A 23,731-nucleotide genomic window follows, 5' to 3' on the forward strand; every position below is an offset into this window, starting at 1 on the left:
CATGTTGCCAAATCAGGAAGCACATCTGAGCAGCATGGACATTCTCACAATGACATGCTTTGCGATCTTAGGGCTAGCATATCTAAGTAATAGGCATTTCTGGGAGTCCAACTTGTAAACTTCATATTCAAAAATAATTTTAAACATACATTTTAACAATCAGCAAGTAACAAGCAGGAATGACAGCCACTATGAGGTTCAAAGCAACAATTAGCAATAAAATAAGGAAACTGAATAAGATAAAGCCACTTCAATATTTTGAAAATCCTTTTGGCTACCACCTTGAATTCAATGAAAAAAAATCAGGTTTCTGGAAATGAGGTTTGCCACATATCAACGCCGTACTCTTACAAAATAGGCAAGAAGTGATTAAACATTGGCACATCATGATATGTTCTGTGTTAAAAAAAATTCTGTGACAATAATTTGCATCAGAGGCCAGAGGCTCTGAAAAACCAAGCACTTGAGTGGCTTGCCAGAACCATTGCGAGCAGCTAAAGCACACAGAAACTACAATTCCCAACATCTGTGACTACAAATCCCAAGATGTCACAGTGTGTGTGTGTGCACTGTGGAAAATATATCCAGCCTGCACCAGTATAACTTTCTGCATGTAGTCTGTGCACAACCAAAAGCTGGTATTTCTCAGGATACAACAGTAATTGTGAGATTTTTTAAAAAATGATTTTGGAACCACTTTTGGTGTATATTTTGACAGGCATATGGTGGCTTATTTTTAAAGGCAAAGGGAGATGCGAATATAGAGAAAGAAACAGACAAAATGAGAAATAGATTGAGAGAGTCAAATAAATCAAGGGATACAGAGAGAGGGAGAATGAGGAAGAGAAAGGGGAGAGTCAGAGAGAGATGTGGTTCAGAACGACCAATAGAAATGACCAAGGTAAGTTCTTAAGAGTGAGAGAAATCTTGATGAAATGAGAGAGACTGAGACACAGAGAATAAAACAAAGAACAAAAAGGCAAAAGAAAATACTGGAAAACCTCACTAGATCAGCAAATATCTGTGGTGAGAGAAGCAGAGCCAACATTTCAGATTGATGACCCTTCATCAGAACCAAAAGAGAAACATGGCACTGCCAGGAGGTCTTCTACCACCGAGCAGGAAAAGGGAACCAGGTGCATTAGAACACCATTACCTCCAAGTTCCACTGCAGGTCATACATCATCCTGACTTGGAAATAGATTGCATTCCTTCTGAGTGAAAATTCTGGAGCTTTGTACCTCACAATTGCTCACTATATATTTCTCAAGACGAATTATAAATGTGCGATAAATGGCATACCATAGATGCCCACAAGCTGTGAATGAAAAAAACACACATTCAAGGAGTTTGGGGAGAAAAGACCTTGAAGAATCTTCATCAAAGTCAGGCTCTAAGTCTATCAGTGAAGCCCAAGTACCACTTCATCGTAGTTATATTGGCAGAAGAGGATCAAGGAATTTAAGTCCTCAGCAACCTTTCAAGTTGGGAATTGCATGTGCAATCTAGTGCATAAGCACATCAGTGCACTCAGTACTTGAAATAACAATAACTTCAGTACAATGAAATAAGTGCATTGTGCGGCATCAAATATGCTTCAACAAAATACATAAGAAGCACTGAACCAAATAAAAAGCATCAGAGCAATTATTTTTCTAAGAACGTGAATTGGTTAATGTTGTATCTTGGACTCTTGAGGCAGAACAAAACATTATTTTGTTGCACTTGATGTAGAAGACCTTGATTTATTAGCTTAAAATTTCCATACCAAGGCAGAAAGCTATTTAGATTGGTTTCTAGTCTCCACGATGCACATTGACTTTATTTTCTGAAGTGATGACAATAGAGGAAATTACTGCAGATCCTGCAATTGCTTTTTGCATTTGAGTCTTCTAGGAATACTGTAGACAAACGATAAATTTCAGACCCATTCCAAAAGCAAAAAGTCAGTCGCGATAGAAATGGCTGTTAGGTTAGAAAGTGCAACTTGTTGTACTATTTTTAGAGAAGTCCAAAAGTTGAGAGTCACTTTGTAAAGTTTTTATTTTCTTGGATGAAGTGAGTTAAAACTTTCTCTGCCATGTGCTGACACCCGCAGTGCATGAACTAGCTTATTGCTGCCAGTTTTGTTAAGATCATTTTCAATTGTTGGGCAAGATCTCCTCGACAATTCTACAACAATACCTGTTATCTGTAGAGTGAGGAATGAACATGCCACCAACTGCAAATTAATCCGTGCTCTCAGATCATTTCTGTATTTATTTATCACGCAGCCAATTAGCTAGATCACAGAATCATAAAATTGTTAAAGTAAAGAACGCGGCCATCCAGCCCATTATGTCCGCACTGGCTCTCTGAATGAACAATTCACTGAGTGCCATTCTCTCAACTTCTTCCCATAACCGTGCATATTCTTCCTTTTCAGATAACAGTTTAATCCCTTTTGAATGATTCAATTGAACCTAGCTCCACCATACTATCTGGCAGTACATTCCAGACATTAACCATTCGCTTGAGAAAAGATTTTCCTTCATATCATTCTTGATTCTTTTGCAAATTATTTTAAATGTATGCCCTCTCATACTCAAACCTTTCATGAGTGGGAATAGCTTTTCCCTATCTACTTTATCCAGACACCTCGTGATTTTGAATACCTCTATCAAATTTCCTCTCAACCGTAATTTCTTCAAGGAAAACAGTGTTAGGAAAACAAAGGTATTTTTAAGGGAATTAGATTTGTATAGGTAAACATTAGAAATATAGTGTAGTGCTTTTTAAAAATATATTTATTCAAGTTTTTAATATGTTAACATTTTAAATACACAACATAATGAAGCAAAAACAAGACAAATTCTAGCCCTCCCACAACTTAAAACAAAAAAACTATTTTGCCCACCCTCCCCCTTAACAGCTGATGGTAACCAACTCCTCAAAACCACGGGTGCAATTCTCCCCCCCCCCCCCACGCCGGGTGGGAGAATTGCGGGGTCGCCGGGCGAGTCCTGCCATGCCGCCCCGGCACCCGCACGCGATTCTCCCACCCCCCCCAAACAGGCACACCGAGATTTACAGCTGGCCGCTCGGAGAATCGCCGCTCGCCGTTTGTAATGGGCGAGCGCCAATTCTCCGGCCCGAATGGGCCGAGCGGCCTGCCCAATACGACGTGTTCCCGCCGGTGCCAACCACACCTGGTCGCTAGCCCCCCGGGGGTGGGAGAATAGGGGGCGAGGAGCGGCCTCCCACGCCAGAGTGAAACACTCCGGTTTTCACTCCGGCGTCGGCACCGTTGGGAGAATCCCACCCCACATCTCATGTGGAACTCCTTACTTGGCCGCCTCAAAAAATATTTGACCTTCTCCAAATACAGGAACTTCAACAGATTCCCCTAGCCAGGCCGAAACACAGAGTGGAGAAGCTGACCTCCACCCCAACAGGACCCGCCTGCAAGTGATCAACAAGACAAAGGCTAAAACAGCTGCCCCGCTCCCATCTGCAGCTCCGGCAAGTCCGACATCCCAAATATGGCTCCCGTGGGACTGGGCTCCAAAACCACGTGCAAGATTGCACACATGAATAACCTCCAAAATTGCCCCAACTTCAGACAGCACGAGAACATACATAGGTGATTGGCCGGGCCCCTCCCATACCATTCACAAATGTCCTCCATCCCCTCAAACACCCGGATCATCCCCAACTTCATCAGGTGCGTCCTATGTACCATCTTTAGCTATATCAATCTCAACCTCACATACGAGGTTGAGGCATTCACCCTCCACAGCATCTCACACCACAACCCTTGCTTCATCGCCATCCCCAGCTCCTTCTCCCACTTGGCCTTAACCCCCTCCAGAGACACCATATCCTCCTCCAAATTCCTCCCATAGATTACTGAGATGACTCCCCTCTCCAGCCACCCTTCGTGGTAAAGTTTTAAGTGGGTTTAATTTAATGCTTCTGTGCTTGGAAGGGTAAAACCGAAAGTTTGTTTGTGTGGGGGTTGGTTAAGGTCCAACTGTATTTCTATTGGGCGTGGAGAGGGCTACGGCATGAAGAGTAAGTAAGTAGGCCAGCTGAGATATGCAATGTTGCATAGCAACTGGGGCCATGTAAGGTAGAAAAGCTTTTCAAATTTAGTTTAGCCAATTTGATTGCAGTTGAAGACAGGATCTCAGGGAGTAAACATCTCTTAACTGTGCCAAAACAAAGACTGGACAGGATGGGTGCTGCAGAGAGGCAGGCTTCCTAAAATACAAATTACAGTCCAGATAACCAGGGAATTGAGACAGAAAAAGTGCCAAAGAGTAATCAAAGTGTTCCGAGTTGAAGAAACAATCACAGTAATTAGATTTAAAGTGAGACATCAGAGTTCAGAGGTAGCAAAAACATTTGATCTCATTTTAATATAGTCTGGAAGTCAAGAATTAAAGCAATTGTGAGCAGTTAGCACAGCAATAAAGACCAAGAAATCCTAAAAGGGGTTGGTGTAAAATCCTGGAGTAGTTTCTAAAAGTTTGTAAAACCTGAACTGGATTTTGGAATACAAACCGCAAAGAGAAAGCATTATTATGAGAGAAGATTTTAAAGTGTATGGGTTTTGGGAGTGGAGTATGTAAACTCTGATGTGATCATCCTCTGAGGGGATTCTGAGGAAAAATTCACAAACATATGGGAGTGGGTGCACTTGACCGCAGTCATCTTATGTGATTAAAAGGGGCTTTGTGGGTGGGATTCTTCGACCCCTCTCTGGGTCGGAGAATCCCCGGGGGGTGGCGTGGATCCCGCCCCAACGCCGGCTGCCAACGGCCCCCCCGGCGATTCTCCAGGCCCCGATGGGCCGAGCGGCCGTCCATTTTTGGCCAGTCCCGCTGACGTGAATCACTCAACTCCTGCACCGGCGGGACCTGGCAGGTGAGTATGTGTGGACAGTCTTCGGGGAGGGGCGTGGGGGGGGGGGGGGGCGCAGGGGGATCCAACCCCAGGGAGGGGGCCCCCATGGTGGCCTGGACTGCGATCAGGGCCCACCGATCTGCGGGCGGGCTTGTTCCGTAGGGGCACTTCTTTCTTCCACTTCGGCCCCTGTAGGTCTCCCCATGTCCGGCGCGGAAAAGAGAACCCCGCGCATGCGCCAAAATACGCCGTCCGGTGTGCGCATGCGCAGAATCACACCGGTTGTCCCATGCATGCGCGAGATCACGCTGACCCTTCGGCGCATGTGTGAACTCGTGCCGTCCCTTCGCCGCTGGCTGGAGCGGCGCCAACTCCTCCGCCATCCACCTAGCCCCCGAAAATGTGGAAAATTCTGCACTTTCGGGGGCTGTTGACGCCGGAGCCAGTTTTCCCGCCGGTGTGGGGACTTAGTCCCTAGAAGGGAGAATCCCAGCCTGTGTGTTAATTATATAATTGCAGATTAAGATGTACTTTGTAGTCTGTGTTAATCCTAAAACCTGTGTGTAATTGTTAAATTAAGAGGGTGTAAAGGAGCATTACATTATCATCCAACTTTTCATGTCCAGTAAAGTTTCATCTTGTTGTTAAAATTAATCAATGGTCCTGTGACTCCGTTCTTGCATTTTTTGTTAAAAAAAGTGAACGTTATAGTATTTTGAGCCAGGATTCCATTCTGGGATCTTCCCATGCAGTTACATCAACTGCAATCATAACAAAAATCCTAACCACCCCAATCTATCTTCACAACTGAAGTTTCCCATCCCAGAACTATCCTCATGCATCTTGCAAAGCATCTTTCTAAAGTGTGGTGCTCAGAACTGGACGCAATATCCCAGCTAAGGCCAAACTCATGTCTGAGACAGATTCAACAATGATATCTAAAATGAAAGCAAAATACTGCGGATGCTGGAAAACTGAAAGGAAAACAGAACATGCTTGATAAACTCAGCAACTTTGACAGCTTCTGTGGAGAGATAAACAGGGCTAATGTTTGGAGTCCATGTGACTCTGCATCTGAGTTCTGAAGAGTCTTGTGGACTCCACGGATGCTGCCAACCTGCAGAGTTCATCAAGCATTTGCTGTTTTTATTTCAATATAATCTCTTTGTTTTTGTTCTCTGTGCCTCTATTAATAAAAGGCTAGGATACAGTAAGTGTTATTCACCGCTCTCTCAACCTATCCTGAACCTTCCATGATTTATGCACATACATACCCAGGTCCTTCTGCTCCTGTCCGTTTTTTAAGAGTATACTTTATTTTTATGTTGTCTCTCCATGTTCTTCCTACCAAAATGAATCACTTCACATTTTGATGCTATGAGCTTCTCAGTTCCTGTCACTTAGCCAATTAAGATTCCATGTTGCTAATGTCCCTTTTATTCCATGACTGTTCACAAGTCCTCTGTGGGGCACTATACCAAGTGACTTTCTCAATTCCATGTACACAACATCTAGCATTGCCATCGTCAACCCCTTCTGCTATGTCTCCAAAAATCTCCAGCAAATTAGTTTACAAAATGTTCCCTTAATAAATTGTTACGAGCTGGTTACAAGAGGTAAACAGGCTCCCTAGGTGGCACAGTGGTGCAGTGGTTAGCACTGCTGCCTCACGGTGCTGAGGACCTGGGTTCGATTCTCGCCCCTGGTCACTGTCTGTGTGGAGTTTGCACATTCTCCCCGTGTCTGCGTGGATTTCACCCCCACAACCCAAAGATGTGCAGGGTAGGTGGACTGACACGTTAAATTGCCACATAATTGGAATTTTAAAAAAAATTAATAAAAAACTGTCTCCTCTATTCAACCTCCTGAGCTGATCACAACCAAGGTGTAGGTTTCTTTTTTTAGGAGGGTATAACTTTTCAAAATCAGAATGTATTAAACTATTTACGTTGTGGGAGAACAGGAGCCAGTCAAACAAGGATTTCCTGAGTTAAAAAAAGAGAAGTGTATTAACTACTAAACCCAAGAAAATTAAGAAAAATGCGACATGAAGGTTTTGGCCCTCATACAATAATTCAGGGCCACAAACACACACATATCAGAAGTAATGGGATTTATACAGTCCGGTTTTAAAAAAAGATTTAAAAAAGGTTGAATGTCCTTTGTCCTCCAAGCATCGATTTAAAACACTGCGGCTGATTTGAGTTAGCTGGTTTCTTCGATGTGGTCAGATTAAAAAACGTTGCAATTATTATGAGATCTCTGATCACTGGTAGGTTGCAGGTAGAATTGGTTTCTCAAACTGGGTGACATGCTTATTCCAAAAGAGAGAGAAGGAGAGAGAGCAACCATCAGCCTGTTTCCTCTGCTGAAGATTTTCTTGACACTTACATTATTACTATCCCAGTCGATGGGGGCGATTCTCCGAACCCCGCGCCGGGCCGGAGAATCGGCGCAACCGCACCACGACGCTGGCGTGCGATTCTCCGAGGTGCAGAGAATCGGCGTCATTTGCGCCGCCGCATTTGGTGCGGTGCCGGCCGCAGTACTCGGCGGGGCCGCAGATTCTCCGGCCCGGATGGGCCGAGCGGGCGCTCCAACACAAGAGTCCCGCCAGCGCCGTTCACCCCTGGTCGCTGCCGGCGTGAACTCTGCGGGAACGCTCGGGGGGCAGCCTGTGTGTGTGGGGGGCGGGGGCTCCTTCACAGGGGGGGGGGGGGCGCCTCCGATGGGGTCTGGCCCACGATCGGGGCCCACTGATCGACGGGCCGGCCTCTCCCCCCCCGGGCCTACTTCATGGCGCGGCAGACCCCTGAACACCCGACCCCATGTTGGGTCGGGGCCGGCACGCGTAGGAAGTTCCCCGCGCAAGCGCAGGATTGAGCTGGGCCAGCTGAGTAGGCGCGGGTTGGCACGGCACCCATTGAATGTCGCCCTGTGGGGGCCAGAATAGGTTGTGCCCGGGCCCTCTTCGCGACGTCGTGCAACGTGACGGCGTTCACAACGGCGCGTACACTTGGCCTCCATATCGGAGAATCACCCCCGCTATTCAGGTAGTTAAAGTCCCCTATTCCAACTACTCTATAACATTTGCAACTCTTTATAATTTCCGTACAAATTTGTTCCTCTACTTTTTTCCCACTAGTTGGTGGCTGATCAGACTACACCAACTAATGCAGCTTTTTTGTTCCAAACCTTGAACCAGATTGATTCTGTCCTTTATGTCTCTGGGACATCCTGGGCGCGATTCTCCGCTGCCCACGACGGATCGGAGAATAGCGGGAGGGCGTCCCCGACATTTTTCACGCCCTCCCGCTATTCTCCCCCCCCCACGGCCGCCCCACGACATGAATCGCTGCTCGCCGTTTTTTACAGCGAACAGCGATTCTCCCCAGGCCGATGGGCCGAGTTCCCAGGCCTTTACGGCCGTTTTTATGGCAGCAAACACACCTGCTTGCTGCCGTCGTAAAAACGGCCGCAACATGCCTGTTCTGCGCATCCAGGGCCCCGATTGGCACGGCAGTACCACGGCCGTGCCAAGATGGTCATGGGCCCGCGATCGGTGCCCACCGATCGCGGGCAATGCGTCCATAACGGACACACTCTTTCTCCCTCTGCCATCCCGCAGGATTAGTCCGCGGGGTGGCCGAGGGAGATGACGGCCCCGCGCATGCGCAGGTTGGAGCCGTCCAATCTGCGCATGCGCGGCTGACGTCATCGTGCGCGTCAGCCGGCGTGACACTTGGCGCGTGGACTTAGAGACGGTAGCTAAGGCCGCGATGCCGTGCTTCACGGGGCCCCACTGCTAGCCCCGCCCGGGGGGGGGGGGGGGGGGGGGGGGAAGAATCGGGTCCCGGGAGGGAGCGCGGAGGCTGCCGTGAAACACGGCCAGTTTCACGGCAGCCTTTACGACGCGTCGCATTTGCGGAGAATCGCGCCCCCTCTTTCTCCAGCACTGCAAGGTTCTCCTTAATCAATACTACCACCATTCCCATTTTCTTCCTTTCACATTTTGCCTGAATATCCAGTATCCAGGAATTATGTAACATCCAGTTTTGTCATTCTTTGAGCCTGATCTGTTATAATTACATGAGCATATTTCCACCTGGCGATGTGCACCTTTAATTCACCAATTCTATTTGCCACACTGTGCATCCACATACATGCAAAATAACCTTGATTTAGACTTTATTACTTTCTCCATTACTTTGACCCCACCCATTAACTTACTATTCCGTATTCTAGTGCTATATATTTCTCAGAGTATATTATGTACCTTGGTATTCCTCTCTGATATTATCGCCTGGTTTGAACTCAGGGGACTCCTGTACTACAAGCCTGTTGCTATTTTACTGTCTGGTGGTCACATGTTCCGTCTCTCCCTGCATATTTTTTGAGTTGTGGGGTGACCACATCAAAAAATGTGCTGGATCAAGTGTCAGTCAGAGAAAATTTAAGGAACAATGATCACCTCTGCCAAGTTAGTTTAAATTATCCCCAATAACATAGTCCCAGCTCGATTTAGGAGCAACCTATTTGGCCCGTAGAGGCCCTATTTTCCTCAGAGCCAGTCCCAATGTCTGAAGAATCTGAAGTCCTCCCTCCTGCATCATCTTTACAGCATGCATTCATCTGCTTTATCCTCCTATTACTATACTAACTTGCTCGTGGTGCAGGGAATATTCCAGAGATTACTACTTTTGACATCCAGCTTGCTTCTTTCCTAATTTAGGCCCCTAAATTCTGACTCCAGGACCATATCCCTCTTTCTGCCTATGTTGCTTGCATCGATAGGGCTACTGGCTGTTCATCTTCCCCTTTCAGGGTGTTCTGCAGACGCTCAGTGGCATCTTAATCCTGGTACCAGGGAGGAAACATATCAGCTTGAATTCACGACTGTGGCCTCAGAAATGCTGGCCTATTCTCCTCACCATCACATCATCTATCCCTATTGCTCGCCAGTCTTCCTTTTACTCCCTTGCATAGCTGAGCCGCCCATGGTGCCAAGGACTCAGCTCTGACTGCACTCTAGGAATGATATGTAATATTTAGCAGCATTCAGGGCTGAACACTGGTTAGAGAGTGGGATGCACTCAGGGGACTCTTGTACTACAAGCTTGTTGCTATTTGATTGTCTGGTGGTCACATCTTCCCTCTCTCCCTGCATATTTTTTAAGTTGTGGGGTGACCACATCAATACGTGTGCTGTCCACAAAGGTCCCAACCTCACAGGTGCACTGCAGTGACACCAAGCACTACTAGAGTCCTGAAACTTGAGATGCGCATACCAAAGTTGGAGCAGCCCTCCAATTCCTCTATTTACCATTAACCGTGTTACTGCGGATAAACCTTACCACTGATAATAAATGTTACTCTCATTAATGAACCATATTAATACTGATAAACTCTACCAATATCAATGCACCTTTGTAATGGTAACACATTTTTAAAATCAAAGTTAAGACTCACCAGCTCCTCACTTGTTACTTGTCAATAATAGTTAACCTTTTAATGCTTGTTAAACACTCAGTTGTTTATGTTCAGTCCCTCAGCAGCAATACTCACCAGCCAAACAACTTACAGCATTCCTGTCATGTCACCGTTCACTTTTCTTTCAAACAGGTCCACTCTCTCCCTGGTGGCAAATGTTGTAGGCCTGAGTCCTTAGGCTTTATTTCTCCACTCCCAGTTTGTGGTTCTTCTGCAGATCTGCTCCTATCTCCAGCAAGTTAAGTGCTCACATGTGGCTAGCAGAATAATGCTGACAGTGTGGGCTGAATTCCCATTCCAGCCGAGGTGGACTTGGGATTTGCCTATTTGCCCTACCTCTAGGAGTGGAAAGCAACAACAAACTACCACTGACAAAATGCAAGAAAAGTTGCTCGGGATGAAGCATCATCAGGTAATAAACCAAGGATGTTGCCTTTGGGCAAAGCACTCGTGGGGTGAGAGTTTCCACCCCCATCGTTTTAAATACTCTCCAAAATGAAACAGTACTTTTTAAATGGTTCTTTTGATCACTCTTTTCAGTTTACCTCCTTCAGTATTCTTGAACTTAATGTTTTTAAGTGAATATGGGTTGATCCTAAGAATCACCATTTGAAAATGAGCCCAGCAATCAAACTTACACAGATAATTAAATAGTATTACTCCTGCTTACACAGTTAAGCAGCTATACAGCTGTAGGTGTTTTTTAAGGCAGGGTAGCAAGGTAGCAAAATGGTTAGCACTGTTGCTTCACAGCTCCAGGGTCCCAGGTTCGATTCCTGGCTTGGGTCACTGTCTGTGCAGAGTGTGCACATTCTCCCTGTGCCTGTGTTGGTTTCCTCCGGGTGCTCCAGTTTCCTCCCACAAGTCCCGAAAGACGTGCTGTTAGGTCATTTGGACATTCTGAATTCACCCTCTGTGTACCCGAACAGACGCCAGAATGTGGTGACTAGGGGCTTTTCACGGTAACTTCATAGTGTTGTTAGCGTAAGCCTACTTGTGACAATAAAGATTATGATAATTAAGAGCTTTTTAAAGAAATGATAGTGAGAACAAAGGTTCTGTCAATGTAACAGTATAACCTATGCAGGCAAGAAAGTAAAATCAGGCAAGGAATCTATCTGGTCAAGTCAAAAGTGCAATCAAGAGATAGCTACAAAATTGCTGTACCAGGCGCCTGTAGCAAGTGTATGCACAAACTGGCTGAGGTCAGGGTACTTCGAGCTTCACCGAGAACGAGGCAGGGGTGTCCCCTCTCCCTGTTACTATTTGCCCTAGCTATAGAACCACTAGCTATGGCGCTGAGAGCCTCGAGGAGCTGGTGGGGATGATTTGCTCCTGTACATTTCGGACCCTGTGGAGGGCATGGGGGAGGTTCTGCAGATCCTGAGGGATTTTGGTAGTTTTTCAGGGTAGAAACTGAACATGGGAAAGAGCAAGTTGTTTGTGATGCAGGTCAGGGGGCAGGAGGAGAGACTGAAAGAGCTGCCGCTCAGGATGGTAGAGAAAAGTTTTCATTACGTGGGTATACAGGTGCCAGGAAATGGGATGTCCTGCACAGGCTCAACCTGACCCGGTTGGCGCTTCCAAACTTTCGCAACTGCTATTGGGCGGCCAATATAGCTATGATTAGGAAGTGGGCGATGGTGGGGGGGTGGGCGGTATGGGAGCAGCTGGTGGCGGCATCATGTAAAGGTACTAGTCTGGGAGCTTTGATAATGGCTCCTTTGCTGTTCTCGCCGACCCTTTACTCCACAAGTCCGGTGGTGGTGGCGACACTGCGGATCTGGGGGCAGTGGAGGAGGTACAAGAAGGTGGAGGGAGCGTCGGTCTGGACCCCGATATGCAACAACCACAGGTTTGTCCCGGGTAGGATGGATGGTGGGTTCCAGAGCTGGCAGAGGACAGGCATCAGAAGGATGGGAGATTACATAGAATTTACATAGAATTTACAGTGCAGAAGGAGGCCATTCGGCCCATCGAGTCTGCACCGGCTCCTGGAAAGAGCACCCTACCCAAGGTTAACACCTCCACCCTATCCCCATAACCCAGTAACCCCACCCAACACTAAGGGCAATTTTGGACACTAAGGGCAATTTATCATGGCCAATCCACCTAACCTGCACATCTTTGGACTGTGGGAGGAAACCGGAGCACCCAGAGGAAACCCACACACACACGGGGAGGATGTGCAGACTCCGCACAGACAGTGACCCAAGCCGGAATCGAACCTGGGACCCTGGAGCTGTGAAGCGATTGTGCTATCCACAATGCTACCGTGCTGCCTTTCTGTTCATAGATGGAAGCTTTCCCAGTTTGAAGGCGCCAGAGGACAAATTTAATCTGCCGCCAGGAAACGCCTTTAAATATCTGCAAGTACGAGCCTTCCTGAAAAAACAGGTAGTGGCCTTTCCGACACTGCCGCCACTGAGGATACAAGACAGGGTGGTCCTGGGCAGGGTTAATTCCTTCTCATCATGTGCCAGGCTCAGTCTAATTCAATTTAAGATGGTCCATCGGGCACACATGACAGCAGCGAGAATGAGCAAGTTTTTTGGGGTAGAAGACAGTTGTATGAGGTGCAAGGGCAGCCCTGCAAACCATGTCCACATGTTTTAGGCATGCCCGGAGCTTAGAGAGTTCTGGCAAGAGTTCGCGAGGGCAAAGTCCAAGGTGCTTAACACACGGGTGGTGCCGAGTCCAGAGATAGCGATCTTTGGAGTGTCAGAAGACCCAGGAGTTCAGGGGGCGAAAGAGGCCGTCGTCTTGGCCTTTGCCTCCCTAGTAGCCCGGAGACGGATTTTATTAATGTGGAGGGACTCGAAGCCCCTGAGTGTAGACTTGGGTTACCGACATGGCTGGGTTTCTCAGCCTCGAGAAAATAAAGTTTGCCTTAAGAGGGTCTACGCTAGGGTTCTCTCGGAGGTGGCAGCCATTCGTCGACTTTCTCGGGGAAAATTAAAATGTCAGCAGCAGCAGCGTGGTGGGTGGGGGGGGTGAGTGCTCCATTGGGATGGTGTGGGAAGACTGGGTCTTGTGGGGTAAATGTCTATTTAATTGTTATTGTATATTCTCTTTTTACACTATGTTAATATTCACTCTAGTTTGTTTTGTTATTATTGTTACTACTGTTTTATTATGAAAAATTCTGCAAAACCTTAATAAAAATACTTTTTTTTAAAAAGAGACAGCTACAAATGCAGCAAGAGCCCACACAATACCATTATAGTAGCACAGAATATGATTAGTGATCTTCTCATTCCCTATTGATACAACAATCCTAAAGACAGTGAGACAATTTTTGATAAATATGAAGGATGTTCTGTAAACTTTGTTTGGTAGTGTTTCCAATTGTAGTAGCAACACGGCAGATGGCTCAGATACTTTACTTTACTACAGTTAGATTCAGTGCTACTGGTTATTTTGAAATGTTATGGAGTTAACATGAATTACCCTAGTAAAGTCCTTGGTACCTGGAGGGATCCAACTAAGCAGCTGTGTGAGATGCAGAGTAAAATGGTAACTTTCATTATGCTGCAATACTATAATTTAGATATATGTACTTCGATAGCATTAGAAAGAAGTCACTTGCACTTTGAACTTGACTCTGAGACAAAACAACCTCCGTGAACGTTTTTTTAAAATAAATTTAGATTACCCAATTATTTTTTCTATTAAGGGGCAATTTAGCGTGGCCAATCCACCTACTCTGCACATTTTTGGGTTGTGGGGGCGAAACCCACGCAGACACGGGGAGAATGTGCAAGCTCCACACGGACAGTGACTCAGAGCCGGGATCGAACCTGGGACCTCAGCGCCGTGAGGCGGTAGTGCTAACCACTAGGCCACCGTGCTGCCCTCTCCGTGAACATGTTGATGGAGATGAAGAAGCAAACAGAGACAACCTTTTCAATGCAGGTAGCAAGGCCAATGACAGGCATAGGAATGGGGTATGGGTTTGATGCAGAATTTAAACAGGAAGGCCTTCAGTTGGATAAGAGGTGTTAAGGGAGATTTTAAAATGAAGAATGAAAGCACCAGGGAGGTAGATCACTCAGTGTAAAGGATCAGCAGAACAAAAATTGGGAGGTATCTGGCAACTAGAACTTTAAAGACGAGGTGGAGTAGAAAAGTGAAGAAGGTGCTGGACTAGTCAGAGACCAAGATGTAGACTGTCAGCAATAGCAGTTTAGATAGGGGATATGAAGGAACATTTAGTCTATCAGATCTATTTTCATGAAGGGAAAGAATTTTGGTCAGGCCCAGGATGTTGATCGACTTATCTAAGATTGTGATTGTTGATTGAGAGAGCCCTGTTTTCAAGGAAACTGGCTTCTCTTTGCATAGAGTACTGGTAATTGTTGATCGCCTGAGGGGTTCAAAAAAGAGAAGTGGAGAGGAGATTTCAGAGAAATTCCTGTTTAAATTATATCATTAAATCCTGACCTAGATCCCCAAACGTCATCTCCAGGGGGAGTCAATGAAAGCGAGCAGTTATCACATTCTCGGTTAAATAAACACAATCAATTTAGTTCTTCCTCCACATTATGTACTCCAAGTTCATGTATTAAATCATGCTTTGAAAACAAAAAATACAACTTTTAAAATATGTTTTATTTCAGTTTTATAAACAGAATCACAATGTTTATTTTACTGTGGTTGGTAGAGATTTGTGGTGATTCATTCAGAAAACTCAGAAGACGTGGTGATCTAATCTTGGCAGATACAAGCTGGGCTTAAACAATAACAACTTATAGAGCACCTCTAACATAATAGAGCACCTCTAACATAATAAAATATCCCAAGTTGCTTCATGGGAACGTTTTGAAACAAAGTAGGACACCAAGCCACGTAAGGAGATGTTAGGTCAGATAGCCAAATGCTTAGTCATGGCTAAAGGGGGGTCAGGACTGGCAGCTCAATGTTCCAGGGTACATATGGACCAGGAGATAGGAGAAGAGGGGGAGTTGCGTTTTTAATTAGGGACAACATCACAGCAGTACAGAGAGAGGATATATCCAAGGGTTTGCCCACTAAGTCTATATGGGTGTAACTAAAAAATAAGAAGGGTGAGATCACTTTGATAGGACTGTACTTAAGGCCCCCAAATAGTCAGAGCAAAATTGAGAAGCAAATATGTAAGGAGATGACAGATAGCTGCCGGAAATATAGGGTGGTAATAGTAGGGGACTTTAACTTTCCCAGCATTAACTGGGGCAGCCATAGCACTCGGGGTTTGGATGGAGAGAAATATGTCGAGTGTATTCAGGAGGAATTCCTTATTCAATATGTGGATGGCTCGACTAGAGAGGGGGCAAAACCTGACCTCTTGGGGAATAAGGAAGGGCAGATCTCGGAAGAGTTAGTGAGGGATCACTTTGGGACCAGTGACCATAATTCCATTACTTTTAAGATAGCTATGGAGCCCAAAAGGTAAAATTCTAAATTGGGGAAAAGGCCAATTTTGATGATTATTAGGTGGGAACTTTCAAAAGTTGAATTGGGGGAGCCTGTTTACAGGCAAGGGGACAGCTGATAAGTGGGAGTCTTTCAAAAGTGTGTTAACTAGGGTAAAGGGTGAGCGCATTCCTCTTAGAGTGAAGGATAAGGCTGGGAGAAGTAGGGAACCATGGATGACTCTGGATATTGAGGCCATGTTCAAAAGGAAGGAGGAGGCATATGACATGCATAGGCAGCTGGGTTCAAGTGGATCCCTTGAAGAGTATAGGGCTTGTCAGAGTAGAGTTGAGAGAGAAATCAGGAGGGCAAAAAGGGGACATGAGATTGTCTTGGCAGATAAGGCAAAGGAAAATCCAAAGAGCTTTTACAGATACATAAAGGGCGAAGGAGTGTCTAGCGAGAGAGTAGGCTTCTTAAGGATAAACAGGGTCTTCTATGTGCAGATCCAGAAGGTATGGGAGAGGTCCTAAATGAATATTTCTTGTCAGTATTTACTGTTGAGAAAGGCACGAATGTTAGGGAAATAAAAAGTGATGACTTGAGGAGTGTACATATTACAGAGAAGGAGGTGCTGCAGGTATTAAAGCATATCAAGATCGACAAATCCCCGGGACCTGATGAAATGTATCCCAGGATGTTGTGGGAGGCTAGGGAGGAAATTTCTGGCCCCCTAGCTGAGATATTTAAATCATCAACAACCACAGGAAAGGTGCCTGAAGATTGGAGGGAAGCAAATGTTGTGCCCATGTTTAAGAAGGGCTGTTGGGATAAGCCCGGGAACTACCAACTGGTGAGTCTCACTTCTGTAGCGTGTATGTTGTTAGAAGGTATTCTGAGGGACAGGATCTACAGGCATTTAGACAGGCAAGGGCTAATTAGGGAAAGTTAGCATGCCTTTGTAAGGGGAAAGTCATGTCTCACAAACTTAATTGAGTTTATTGAAGGAGTAGCCAAGAAGGTCGATGAGGGCAGTGCAGTCGACGTTGTCTACATGGACTTTAGCAAGGCCTTTAACAAGGTACCGCATGGTAGGTTGTTGCAAAAGGTTAAATCTCACAGAATCCAGGGTGAGGTAGCCAATTGGATACAAAATTGGCTTGGCGACCGAAGCCAAAGGGTGGTTGTGGAGGGTTGTTTTTTCAAACTGGAGGCCTGTGACCAGTGGTGTGCCTCAGGGATCGATGCTGGGTCCACTGTTATTTGCGATAAATATTAATAATTTGGGTGCGAATGTAGGAGGCATGGTTAGTAAGTTTGCAGATGACACCAAGATTGGAGGCATAGTGGATAGTGAAGAAGGTTATATAAGTTTGCAACAGGATCTTGACCAATTGGGCCAGTGGGCCGATAATGGCAGATGGAGTTTAATTTGGATAAATGTGAGGTGATGCATTTTGGTCGATCAAATCAGGGCAGGACTTATTCAGTTAATGGTAGGGAGTTGGGGGTAGTTACAGAACAAAGAGTTCTAGGAATACAGGTTCATAGCTCCTTGAAGGTAGAGTTGCAGGTGGATAGGGTGGTGAAGGGGGCATTCAGCATGCTAGGTCAGAACATTGAATACAGGAGTTGGGGCATCTTGTTGAAGTTGTACAAGACTTTGGTGAGACCACACATGGAATACTATGTTCAGTTCTGGTCACCCTATTATAGGAAAAATATTGTTAAACTAGAAAGAGTGTAGAAGAGATTTACGAGGATGCTACCAGGACTTGATGGTCTGAGTTATAAGGAGAGGCTGGATAGGCTGGGACTTTTTTCCGTGGAGCGTAGGAGGCTTAGAGGTGATCTTCTAGAAGTCTACAAAATAATGAGGAGCATCGATAAGATAGTCAACATCTTTTCCCAAAGGTACAGGAGTCTAGAACTAGAGGGCATAGGTTTAAGGTGAGAGGAGAGGTATACAACAGAGGCCAGAGGGGAAATTTCTTCACATAGAGGGTGGTGAGCATCTGGAATGGGCTGCCAGAGGCAGTGGTAGAGGCGGGTACAATTTTGTCCTTTAGAAAACAGTTAGACAGTTACATGGGCAGGGCAGGTATAGAGGGATATGGGCCAAATGCAGGCAAGTGGGACTAGCTTAGTGATAGAAACTGGGTGGCATGGACCAGCTGGCTGAAGGGCCTGTTTCCATGCCGTAAACATCTATTGCTCTATGATGTGCTTTTTAACTTTTTTAAATATTGAGCTTTACAAATAGGGGCATAGAGTATAAAATCAAGGAGGTTATGATGAATCTGTATAAAAGACTAGTTTGGTCTCAATTAGCATATTGTGTTCAGTTCTGAGCACCAGGCTTTTGGAAGGATGTGAAGAAATTAAACAGGTTGCAGAAAATATTCACAAGAATGCTTCCAAGGATGTGGAACTTCTGTTATATACATAGCCTGCGATTGTTCTCAGAGGAGAAGAGCAGATCTTATTTCATGGAGGTTTTTGAAATGATGAGGAGTTTGGACAGAGTGATAGGAGAAACTATTCCTGTTGGCAGAAGGATTGAGAATAGAGTCCACTGATTTAAAGTGTGTAGCAAAAGAAGCAACAGCAAGATGAGGACTATCCTTTTTACAGAGCGAGTGGTTAGGATCTGAAACTGCCAGGTGTGATGGAGGCAGAATCAATCTTGCCTTTCAAAGGGGGAATTGAATAATTATCTGAAGAGGAGAATTCATTCGAGTTATGGGGGGAAATGATGGGGTGTGGAACTAGGTATGCTGCTCTTGCAGAGAGCTGGCACAGTCACAAGGTCTCTTTCAATGCTGAAACAATTCTATGACTCCAAAAGGGATGCCTTAAAGTAGACAAGTGAAGTAGCAAAGCAGGGAGCTTCAGAGGGGAAATTCTAGAGTTTATGGCTGAGGTACCAAAAACATCTATTGCAGAATGATCAAAATTGGGGATGTTCAAGAGGCCAGAATCAAATGATCACATCTTGGAGGGCCGCGGAACAGGAGGAGATTACAGACAGAGACGGGTGAGGCTATGGAGGAACTTGAAAGCAAAAATGAGAATTTTAAAACCAAAATGTTGCTTGACTAGGAGTCAATGTAGGTCAGCAAGCAGGAGGGTGAAGAATTTTGAGTGACTTCGAGTTTATAAAGATTAGAATGTGGAAGACCAGTCAGGACGAGAATAGTCAAGTCGAGAAGATTTAAGACTTAACAAAGGTATGAGAGAGGGTTTCAGCAGCTGATGACTGAGGCAGCAGTGTAGTCAGAACATTCTGAGTGTGGAAGTAGGCAGTCCTAGTGATGGTGTGAGTATGAGATCAGAAGCTCACATTGGGATCAAATGTGACACAGATTGTAAACAAACAGGCTTCATCTCAGAATATTACCAGGGAGAGGGATTTAGTCACCAGCTAGAGAACAGAGTTGGGAGAGAGACAGAAAAAAATGGGATTTGATTGGAGCAAATTTCTGTTCATACAGTACTGGATGTTGAATAAGCAGTCAGATAATTTAGTAACAGTGGAGGAGTCCAGAGAGGTGCTGGTGAGGTAGAGCTTGTCACATGTGAAAACTAACATTGCACTTATGGCTGATTTTGCAAAAGAACAGCATATACATGAGAAACAGGAAGGGGCAAGGATTGATCCTTGGGGAACACAAATGAGGGACAGTATAAATGTATTCCCACAACAATGAGAGCTTGCTTGTGGATATTCCACTGCCTAAATCTGTGAATTTCAGTATATCTGATGGGATCATGCTCTGGTGGGTCTTCAGGGCCAATGTTTTAGGAAAGCGTAAATTAACCTGAAATGATGGCAGGTTTTCTAGTATAGTTTACAATCCACCTGGATGCTTTACATGGCTGTTCCCACCAGAATGCACCCTGTTAGTTCTTCTGTGCAAAGTGATGGAGTGGCACACCAGAAGAACAACTTGTTCTTTACTGATGCTGTAATGGAAGTGCTAAGCTCAGCACTGATTTGTGATTTGTGATAGCTGGTTTGGAGAGCAAGACCAACAGCACCGTTCATTCCCACACCGGCTAAGGTTATTCATGAAGGCCCACCTTCTCAACCTTGCCCGAGGTGTGGTGATCCTCAGGTTTTTAAAAACATATTTTTATTAATGTTTTTCAATATACAGTAAAAACCATATTACACAACAAATACAACTACAATTCTAAACTCAACCACCCCCCTCCTCAAACCCGCAAAGCAAAACAACCAAGACAAAATCCAAAGCAAATCCTGAACCCCGCCCCTCCCCGAACATCTGACAGTGACTAGCTCCCTGAAATAGGAAATGAAAGGCTGCCACCTTGAATAGAACCCTTCTGCCGAAGCCCTCATGATATACTTGACCATTTTTAAATGCAAGAACTCCATAAGGTTACTTAAGCATGATGAAGCACTGGACAGAACCGGAGTCATCCACTGAAGCAGAACTCGCCTTTGGGCTATCAGCGAGGCGAAGGCCAGAGCATCTGTCTTCGCCCTCATCTGCAGCTCCGGTGAGTCAGAGACCCCAAAGACACCACCAAAGGAAAAGGCTCTGAATCAATCCCAAGAATTCCTGACATGGTGTGAAGAAGGACAGCCATAGGTCACCAGTTTAGGGCAAGACCAGAACATATGTGTGTGATTCGCTGGACCCCGTGAACAATGCTTGCACCTATCCTGTACCTGCGGAAAAAACCCACTCATTCGTGACCTGGTCAGATGTGTCCTATGCACCACTTTGAACTGAATCAAGCTGAGCCACACCCATATGGACTCAGTACCCATAAACCACCCCCACACCTTCTCTATATTTTCCGCCCAGTGATAAAATAACAGATTGGGCATCGGCAGCACCCATAAACCACCCCCGATTGCCTTCCCCTCTGCAAAAATATCCTGCAAATCTATGGGGTCTTACCCACCCAAATCAAGGAACATATAATTTTACTGACTTTCACAAAGAAAGATTTGGGATGAAAAACTGGACTGCACAAAACAAAAATAGAAACCTTGGAAGAATATTTCACCTTTACCGACTGGACCCTGCCTGCCAGAGAAGAAATGGTGATCCCACTTCTTCAACTCTGACTTTACCCCGTTTACCAGACCCACAAAATTTAGTTCGTGGAGCAAGGTCCAATCATGGGCCAGGTGCTCTTTAGGTTAAATCATGACCAGTCAGCTCTCCCCCTCAAAGGCGAAAGCCAGCTCTGGTCATCTGGGCCTATGGCGACTTTACTTTATTGAAAATGCTCTTCCCAAAAGTAAACAAAAGAAAGACTGCTCCACTTGATCCCTGAGCAGACTAATAGGGCAAATTTAGGAGGAGAAGAGATGCAGCAAGAGGAAATTCCATTTATACTACCCCGAGGACATGGATCAAATGAGGAAAAAGTTTATAGACCGAGAAAAGCTGCAAGTCGGCTGGCAGTGAAGAAGCAAGACTGCCTCCTTCCTTGTGAGGACTGCTAATAAAAGAAGATTGCTATCTAAAATTAATTACACTATAATCAAGGAAAAGCCTTGGGGCAAGAAACATTAATGATTATTATTTTTGTCCAGCAAGCGAATTCAGAAGTAGATAACTAAGCAAAGGATGATTGTATGTGGTTGTTGAGGTAGTGCAGAGGACAACATTGATGGTGGGGCATTTAGCGTTTACATATTCTGTCTGTACATGATTCCCAACTGCAACTGTAAAACTGGGAAGCCATCAGCAAGAAATTGTTCTTGGACAATAGCACAAAATGGGTAATACTGAGGCAGCATCCCAATTTACATCCCATCTGGTTTGTCATCAGAAACTCCAGCCGGTCCCCCCGCCGCGCCGAGGCACAAGGTGGAGAAGCTGACCTTCACCCCAACAAGACCTGCCTAAGAGCAATTAGCAAGGCAAAGGCTAGCACCAGAAACTATTGGGATATGAGAATATTTGTCTTTTTTTGTTCTATTTTTTAAAATCTCAAGTTGAAATGGTGTGTTCTCTTATTAGATACCTACTGTAAAACTAAGTTTGTAATTTAAATCAGGAATCCATGTCCGATCTGACTCCAGAGTGGAGAGGACTGAAACTCTGTGGATTATTTAGATTTGAAACACGTGGAGCTGTTACAACACCCTGGGCGAGAGCGCGATGAATTCCAGCCCCCCCCCCCCCCCCTTGACCCGGGTCGCAACACAATTGAATTAACCAATAATTCTTTGAAAAATACTCTGAGTCACCCTTGTCTACCTAATAATTACAGTCACCAGGTTTGTAAATGTAAACACAATCACTTTTTATTACTTCTACAGATCTGCGATAAAGAACATCCTATCCAGCTGCATCATAGCCTGGTATGTTAACTGCTCGGTCCAAGATCACAAGAAACTGCAGTGTGGTGAACTCAGCCCAACGCATCACACAAGCTTGCCACCCCCACATTGATTCTGTATACACCTCCCACTGCCTCAGAAAGGCAGACAGAATTGTCAGCGACCCCTCACAGACAGGCATTGCCTCTTTCCAGACCTTTCATCAGGCAGAAGGTATAGAATTCTGAAGACCCGCACATCCAAACACAGGAACAGCTTCTTCCCCACAGTTACAAGACTCCTCAATGACTCCCCCTCGGACTGATCTGTTCCCTGCAAAAGGCCTATGCTGCTCTTGCTCATGTATTTGCTTTGTTTGGCCCCTTCTTCCGCACTGTAACCAATCACTGTTTGTCGATGTACCATTTTTCAATGTACTCTGTTTTTTTAAAAAATAATTTTTATTGAAAAATTTTGAATTTATACAACAACGAACCATAATAAAATACCAAAAATAACAATAATATTAGCAATCATAAACATTCGCCCCACCTCCATGAACAACACAGCATTTTAACAACAACGCAAATTAACACAACATTAAGTTACATAATAGAAAATACAATAAGGAACACCCCCCCCCTTACACCCCCCAGAGCACCCCCCCCCCCCCCCCCCCCCCCCCCCCCCCGGGGTTGCTGCTGCTATTGACCAAGATACCTATCTTTGAGCCAGGAAGTCCAGAAAAGGCTGCCATCGTTTATAGAACCCTTGTATTGATCCTCTCAGGGCAAATTTGACCCTTTCCAATTCTACAAATCCCGCCATGTCACTGATCCAGGTCTCCACACTTGGGGGCCTCGCATCCTTCCACTGTAGCAAGATCCTTCGTCGGGCTACTGGGGACGCAAAGGCCAGGACACCGGCCTCTTTCGCCTCCTGCACTCCCGGCTCTACCGCCACTCCAAAAATCGCGAGTCCCCACCCTGGTTTGACCCTGGATCCAACCACCCTCGACACCGTCCCCGCCACCCCCTTCCAGAATTCTTCCAGTGCTGGGCATGCCCAGAACATATGGGCGTGGTTCGCTGGACTCCCCGAACATCTGGTGCACCTGTCCTCACCCCCAAAGAACCTACTCATCCTAGTCCCGGACATGTGGGCCCGGTGCAGCACCTTAAATTGGATGAGACTAAGCATCGCACATGAGGAGGAAGAGTTGACTCTCTCCAAGGCATCCGCCCAAGTTCCGTCCTCTATCTGCTCCCCGAGTTCCTCCTCCCATTTAACCTTCAGTTCCTCCACTGACGACTCCTCCACCTCCTGCATTACCTTATAGATGTCAGACACCTTCCCCTCTCCGACCCACACCCCCGAAAGCACTCTGTCCATCGTCCCCCGCGAGGGCAGCAAAGGGAATCCCTCTACCTGTCGCCTAGCAAACGCCTTTACCTGCAAGTATCTGAACATGTTCCCTTGGGGAAGCCCAAATTTATCTTCCAGTTCCCCCAGGCCCGCAAACCTCCCGCCAGTAAACAGGTCCCTCAATTTACTGATGCCCACCCTTTGCCACCCCCTAAATCCCCCATCCCTGTTCCCTGGGATGAACCGATGATTGCCATCCAATGGAGCCTCCATCGAGCCCCCTGT

At 45.7% G+C, this 23,731-nt stretch overlaps 1 protein-coding gene across 9 annotated transcripts in view; it reads right to left on the minus strand.

The window, feature by feature from the left end:
* Nucleotides 1–23,731, minus strand: part of erc1b (ELKS/RAB6-interacting/CAST family member 1b) — a 1,169,759-nt gene that overhangs the window by 359,707 nt on the left and 786,321 nt on the right. The window lies entirely within an intron of this gene.

Source organism: Scyliorhinus canicula, chromosome 20 (genome assembly GCF_902713615.1).
Source record: "Scyliorhinus canicula chromosome 20, sScyCan1.1, whole genome shotgun sequence".
Classification (NCBI taxonomy): domain Eukaryota; kingdom Metazoa; phylum Chordata; class Chondrichthyes; order Carcharhiniformes; family Scyliorhinidae; genus Scyliorhinus; species Scyliorhinus canicula.